We start from the raw sequence: 8,552 nt of genomic DNA, 5'->3' as shown, positions 1-8,552 counted from the left end.
TTTACGAAGTATTAAGGCTTCGGGATAAGTGAATTATAGCACAGAAAAAGGATTTCGATTTATTAGTACGTCGGTACGTTAAACGAAACCTTTAACATCAAACCAAGCAAGAGACGATCGATCAAGCCGAAAAAGATGCACAATGACCGACAATATGATGTGTTGAGTCAATAAATGTCATGGTTTAAGTTTTTAAAGAGTTTAAATCGGTTTTATATAAATTTTATTTTTAAGCCGAAAAACGACCGTTTTAGCCTCGTTTTAAGCCGAATTAAGTGTTTAACCGAAAAACGAACTGAACCAGATTATCCACAACATTATCCGGATTACACAATCCAAATGTGTGGCCATGGTTGGAGATGTGGGCCCCCCCCACACATACATGGACCGATCGGTCCAAGGGTACACACACACACACTTCATTTTCTTTTTTCTACATTTCAACTCTCCAAATCCTCTCAACCCTTTACACATTCATCCAACCTCCTTTGATTTATACCAAGAAACCGAGGTAAAGATCGGATTATAGTCATGTTCATCGTCTTTTCTCGAGTCATTTACAAGAAAATGAGGTTTCAAGTGAAAAATGGGTGAAAACCCGAGATGAAACCGATTCTTGCATGATCAAGTGATGTATACAAGTTATACAAGGGATCTTGGTCCAAGAAAGGAGTTAAAAGAGTCAAAAACGAATTTTTACGGTTAAAACCTTTGTTTTGATATCTTAACCGAAACCATGAAAGAAATGGCTTGATTGTGGGTATAACTTGCTTGGTGTGGTGTTATTGTGCTTGTAGGTGTTGTAGCTAGTTGCTAGCAAAGGCTAGAAAGCAAGATCTTTGCGATCTAAAGCTAGAAACACAAGGTAGTTCGGTTTTTCGTATGATTTGTAAGATTTGGACAGATTGTGGTAGACTTAGAGTTGAGTCATGAAATTTCACAGAGATTATCTACACATAAAAATATGAGATCTGTGAAATTTTGGTAATTTTTGGATAAAGGATGAATATTTGGTGAATTTAATGCTCGGTTTTGGCTAAAAATGGTGAAAAATAGCTAAACATCATGAAAAATTCTGGAAAAATTTATATAAGCTTTTTATAACATATAAAAGTGACACACAAAATTTCAGGTCCATTGGAGAAGTCTAAGTAGGCTTTTCGGTAAAACGAGATCTAGGGTTTTCTAGCTCGGTTTTGGTAAAAATAGCATGAAAAATGAGTTTTTGGTTCTGTAAAAATTACTGGGAACTATGTGGATGGCAGGAGTCATCCCAGAAAAATTTGGGATTTTTCTAAGGTCGTTTGGTATTTTCGACATATTTGGTGTTTAAATGACGTTTAAAAATAGATAAATAAATGTTAAATATAAAAATTAATTCTGGAAATATTTTTATAAAATTCCTTACTGTCAAAAACTTATTTGTGCAAAATTTCAAGATCCGAGACTAAACGGATAATTATTTGTGCTAAATGGAACTTAAAAACAAACTTTTAAAGCTTAAAACGTGTAAACCGGCAAAGTTCGCCTAAGCGAGCTTACTGGTGTATAAAAACCCTAAAAATGGACTATTTTCATGAAACTAAGTAAATCAAGTAAAAATAAATCATCCGAAAGTAATTCGGATGATTTGGGTAATTTTACCCGATTTAGTCGTTTCCGGTATATTAAAGACGGAAACGGGCCCCGCGGCCCAACGGGGTGTCTAAACCGAGCTCTAATTTCACCACTTTAATTAAAATATCAATAACAACTATTTTCGGGTCGTATGTGGCCAAACTCATTTTTGAAAACATAAAGACGAATAACCGTGCTAGGCACGCAAAACGAGAAAACAAACTAATGGTAGTTTTGACTAAAGAACTCTAAGTGATATCACAATCTAAGTCCTGAGAAGTGTATCGGGGTTAACATTGTCCCCGGATCGTGTACGGTACTGGGTTAACAGTGTCCCCGGACGTACCGGTTAACACGAATTTAAGTTATATTAATAGAAATTGTGTAGTAACGACTTAGGGATCGTATTACAGATCCGGACAGGTAGCCGTGCCAGTATTACATCTCTGCTAACCAAAAAGGTGAGTTTTCACGAGCCCCTTTTTATTGAACTGTTTTAAATATTTTCCCGGGGCGGAAAGCATGTTTTTATCAAAGTGTTTAAGTACATGCCGATCGCATGGAAATGAATGTATTATATAATGTTTATCATACGGGAATCGCACGGTAACGTATTAAGAAGGTAATTGTCTGAGTTGCTAATATTGTAAGGCCCGAAACAGTGTTCTGGGTTAATAGTGTCCCCAGAGGTTATTAAATGTATTTCTGGGTTAACAGTGTCCCCAGAGGCTATTAAATGTATTTCTGGGTTAACAGTGTCCCCAGAGGTTATTGAATGTATTTCTAGGTTAACAGTGTCCCCAGAGGTTATTAAATGTGTTTCTGGGTTAACAGTGTCCCCAGAGGTTATTAAATGTGTTTTCTGGATTAACAGAGTTTTCACTTGTAGGCTCAGCATAATTACATCATTAATTTATGATTATTAAAATGATTTGTCATGGTTTATTTAAATTAGTGAAACTCACCAACTATTCGTAGTTGACCCGTTTTCTTTACATGCTTTCTAGGTACACCCAAATTGGAATGAGTGATACGTGCTTGATGATGTGTGCTATTTTGTGGAAGATTAAGGATCTATATTTTGCATTAAATATGTTAAATGTTTATCGGTAAAACTTATGTGATAACATTTAGATGGTAACGAAACTCGGAACAATGTAATTCGTTTAAATTAATGTAGTGGTGTTTTCTTTATAAGCAATGCTGTTGATATCAGATGTGTCTGTTGCATCCCGTGTACGTTTCCGCTGCGGTTACGGGGTGTTACAGATTGTTTTTATGAACAATTATATATAGCTTTGTTGATAGTAAAAGTAGACACTAACTTAGATTATCAATCTTGAATAAATACGATAAAATGACAAATACTTCTACAAATGTTGGGTATAAGAAATATATTTAGAGAATTATAATTTGTATGTTTATATATCATTTTAAAACTATGTATGTCGTTTGAATCCAAAACATATGTAATTTGGTATATTTAAACTTATTTTTTGTTATTGTTTCCTATTTTTATTATTTATTGTTAAATATTTATTTATAATATAATTTTGTATAAATAGTTTACAATGATATAACTTCTCTATATTAAAATAAATAAAAAATTCTCCCTAAACAAAAAACACTTCCGATGTTTCATTTTCATCGAAGAAACCCTACAAAATTTCGTCTTCTCTCTCAAGCGTCGCTCCAACAAAATCAACACCCAATTTTTGTTATTCTGGATTCATAAAGGATCTTCATAATCAATTTATCGTTTCTTCAATTTATTTTATATGATTTGTTTATTAATGAACCCTAATTTTCATGAAATCCTAATTGGATATAAAAACTGAACAAGAACATGAATTTTAATCTTTTAATCCTCCAGACAAGGTACATAATTTGATTACTAAATTAAATATTTTATTGAATGGTTTGAATGTGCATGCTAAGTGCTTGATGAAATGCTTCAACCAAAAAAGGTTGATAAACCTTGTTGTTAAAGGTAAACCGAGTCGTTTATCCAAAAATTTTTGAGCTTTTTCATATGGTTTTGAATATGAGATGTTAAGTTTTAGTTTTAGTTTTTCAGGTTGGTTTTAGTTTCTAATTTATTTCCAGTCTGTTTTTTCGGTGTTTTATTTCATTTTTATTGGTATTTGATTTCATTTCAGTTATAATTTTGTTGGTCATTGGTTTCATTTCAGTTTATTCACTTTTTTAAGTTTTGTTTCAATTTCTTTAATTTCGGATATTGGATTTTAATAATCCAAACTTTAGCATTTGGTCGACAATAATCTCGACTTTAGAAATTCCACATGTTATCCCAACTTTCACCATATTGGGCTCCACCAAACCTGTAACACCCCGGCCCCTCGCACCACCAATATTGTCCGCTCTGCCCACAAAGAGTTCACGGATTTGTTTTTGGTTGCCTAAAACGCGTTGGTGATGTTAAGAGGCAGGACATTACTTATGAACCAAGGATCTCTCTTGTCCACGGCCAATGTGGGATAACCTAAGAGTGGGACGATGTTGTGTTTGCCAAGGGTGTTACAGACAACCCCCCTTTGGACTCATCGTCCTCGATGAGGCGTGTCCCAACATCCCGAACGGCACAAGAGTGGCTCTGATACCAACTGTAGCACCCCAGCCTCTCGCACAACCAATATTGTCCGCTCTGCCCACGAAGGGCTCAAGGATTTGTTTTTGGTTGCCCAAAACTCGTTGGTGATTGAAGAGGCAGGACAATACTTATGAACCAAGGATCTCTCTTGTCCACGGCCGATGTGGGATAGCCTAAGAGTGGGACGATGTGTTTGCCAAGGGTGTTACAAAACCTTTTTCTAACATAACCCAGGTTTAATTACAAAAACATAATACATACGTCAAATCATTTGTTCGCATAGATACATACTTTTATATTTATTCATACACACACACACACACGTACCCACACACATGCATGCATGCATACATACACACATGCATGCATGCATACATACATACATACATGCATGCATACATACACGTTTACCTCACGAATTTACTAAACTCCGTCACGTGTGGTACATTGGTCACCAATCTATAGTCAATATTGCAAACAATTTGTTTTTGTGTACTCACTTTTATAAGCATAAAGATTATGCATATGTTTGTGTATGCCTATTACAAAATGACATTCAAATTTTGTAACGCAACTCTTTATTGGTACACATGTAGCGATTTCAACCATTTTCATAATTACACTTCATTTCACGACACATTGTCAACTGCTATGTAGCTTTATTAAGAGTGAAGAGTGAAAACGGTATTAAAATCATCATCATCATCATCGTACTCAGTATATCCCACCAATAGCAAAGCTATGGTAGGGTCTGAGGAGGGTAAGATGTAGGCAGCCTTACCTCTACCCCATAGGGATAGAGAGGCTGCTTCCGGTGAGACCCCCGGCTCGATAGTAGTTTTGCATCAAGCCTTAGACATAAGGCACATAGCACTCAGTCATCGGGACACCGGCTGATCGGTGCATGTACCCTTATCTTTCAGCTATCAACGCCACTACATGATGCCTGATTAACCGTCCGTCACTTTTAACGTTATTTTCACGAGATTAGTAAAATAACGTCAAAATTAGTGCAATTTCACTTTTGCCCACCCGAGGGTTCACACATATATACATCATATGTGCGCACCGCAAGCAGGGCTATTTTATATAGACAAAGTAACTTTACAAACAAAAAAAACAAATATGATTTATAAGAAACTATGTAGTAGCTTATGAAGATTAAGTTTGAAACTTTTAAATTTTGTTTGTAAATATTCTAATATGTAAAATCATGTTTTGTAACATTTTGTCTTTTACTCCTTTCTTTCTGTATTAATATAAATTGCATTTATAAATCATTTTCTCTCGAATAGAAGATTAAAAAAATCTTGTCGTAATTACTTGACGATTTCTATATTTTCAACCGTTTCGCACACGGGTCAATAACTTAGTATATATATAAAACATCCAGAATCTTCAAAGATTGAAGTTAAATTACCTTCAACCAATAATACGTTTCCATGTACCGTCAGACACAAATACATACATAAAACATAATCTAACTTGCGTAAAACAAATAGGTGAAGAAACATATCATACACAGATAAACTAATACATTATATATGTAAGATAAAAACCAATGTCTGTCACTGAAAATGCATGTGATACCACTTAAGTGTTTAAATGAAATAATATCCAGAATTGAATACATATGATCCCTTGCTCTAGTGGGTTGGTTGTGTGAATGTTTAACTCTTGACAAGCCTTCCTACTCAGGTCCGATTCCCATTGGCTTCATTTTTCAGCCATTTGTTTTGATTTTTTTTCAAATGTATTTCCATGACATTTTGCTTTTTTTGTTTTAATACCGTAACAAACATAACGGAAGCCGACCAAACATCACTTTTGTTTGTTGTTGTTTTTTTATTTTAATTCAGGTACAGCAACACGGAAGCCGAACAAACACCGATGTTCTTTTTTTTTTAATTTCCGGTATCATAACAAGCGTGACAGAGGCAACCGAATTCACGTAAAGATATGTCGGTGCCACAAGTTTCAAAGAGGATTTTCTTAGTTTAGCTGATGCATATATTATTATGGTTTTGCCTTTCATCAAATATCTTCATGTGTCCGGGTGGTTATGTCATTACATGATTGTGTTGTTACCTTTTAGGGGAATGCATGTTTGAGACTCTGGAGGTGCAAACCTTAGCAACATTTTATGCCATTTTTTTAAGTGGGTGTCTAGGCTCTTTTTCCCTTTGACGCGAATAATTTTGTTTTTTTTTGTTTGTTTAATTTTGATATTGTAACGAACGTGACATAAACTGAGAGAATCTGCATAGACTTACCGCCTAAACGTCTGGGACGGACAACGATCGGGTTTTACCAACGTTTTTATCAACCGACGCCACCCCATTGGTCCACTCCATTTATAATTTTTCCGCTATATTAGCTCCGGTACCGTAATGAACGTACCCGAAACCGACCGAATTCGTGTCCAGTTACCATTTCAATGTCCTAGACCGACAACGCTTGAATTTTACCAACTGCCTCGGCGCAACGCGCCAGGCACAGCACTAGTTAAATTTAAAATAAGAGTCACCAAAATCATAATCATCGTCACCGGTAGATAAAAAGAAACTGTGTAGGGTTAAGGGAACAACATAATTAAAAAACAATTAATAAATCACCTTCAATTTGAATGTTAATATCAATATGGATTACTATATCTTCATATATGATAGATGTAAACAAACACACAATTTAATCTTGCTTAAAATTGACAAGCTCGAATTAATCGATTAGAGTCCAGATGTTTGCATTTATGTTGAAATAGAATTTAAACTTTGAAGATGCGCAAGAGAGAGTTAGTGCATAGTATAATACCTCATCGGCTAAGTTTTGAGAGCTCTAACTATACCATGCAAGATATATCTGCCTAGATGATAGATCCACTTTCAAACCTTCAAACCACAATTACTTAGATCAGATAAATTATTATATTCAGAAGAGTTGGTCCCAATCTCTATAAAATTAATTTTACCCATTCGCAATAAATGGAATATTTTTACCTATATGTTTTTAATTTATCTATTTGAGTCATTTCCTTTTAGATATCTATTTTAGTTTTTATGAGTTTGGCCCATTAATAAATAAAACATTCCCTAACTGATCATTCAAAAGTAAATTGATAAAAGTTAGAACTTATAGATGTGCATGTATTTTCTGTAAAAAAAAATAATAAATAATCACGGTTGTTCGACCCTAATAAAGTTTAAGTTGTCAGCAAACTGTGGCATGAAGCTGGTAACAACAACTGAGGCTAGTGAAAGAAGAACAAATGACTAATAGCCTCCTAAACATCATATTTGACATGAATCAACTTTATAGTTTCAATAAATTAATATATCAATCCCAATGTGACTAAAAAGGCTTATTTAGTAACTTACATCTTATCTTTGTTAGTGACTCGCTTAACCTTATTATTACTTCCAATATCTTGTGCGTACTCGTACAACCCAAAATTCTACGTTGTAGATCCATTGTTGGTGAATGACACGCACTCACACACATAAAAAAAACACATTAAAAATCACCAAGATATGATGAAATCTCTAAATCAAATAGTATGTTATTAGAATACTAATGTGTCAAGGCTGTGAAAATAAGAATGATTCATGATGCCTTTTGCAGAAATTCTTTCGGTTGGGTTGTATTTCAACATTTAAAAAAAACAAATATTAGTATTTTATAAAATCCTAATCTTAAAAAAATATAAAACAATATGTTTATAATTACTGATTATATATCAACTCTATCAGGTCTCAATGATTGAACCGCATGTGCCATCTTCCTCGGTATCCACTTTGGATACACATGTCAGTCCTTAAGACTGCGAACCTCCAATGTTCTTCGGTTGGTGTCATGAGCAACCTGCAAGTTTCATTATCATGCCAACATTGTAACCATCACTTCACCAACTTTAGGTGTAAAAATATAACATGAAAATAATAAATAAAACATTTTGAGTTGTCATATTATAGCCCATTCGAATTATGTTTGGCAGCCCATTCAATGAAACAGGTCGACACATAAACATGTTTATCCATTTACCTGTTCAATATGTATGCAACTTGACTTATGCATGTCCACTTGTTCAACTCATTTAAATTATACATTAATAGACTAAAGAGAAAATCACAGTTGTCATGTATGTTTAGGGTTATTTGCAAATCATGCCATTATACTTTAATTCAGGGGTGGATCTATATATAATGTCATACGGGTTCACGGGAACCCATTGAGTTCCGAAATCTATATAGAATATAAGTATAATTTGTGAGAGTGAACCCATATATATTTTAAGTGTGAACCCATAAACAATCTATCACTCTAGTCT

Source organism: Bidens hawaiensis, unplaced genomic scaffold (assembly GCF_021521415.1).
Source record: "Bidens hawaiensis isolate Kalapana, Puna unplaced genomic scaffold, B.hawaiensis_p1.1 tig00036721_1, whole genome shotgun sequence".
Lineage (NCBI taxonomy): Eukaryota > Viridiplantae > Streptophyta > Magnoliopsida > Asterales > Asteraceae > Bidens > Bidens hawaiensis.
Note: the sequence above shows the minus strand (reverse complement) of the source record.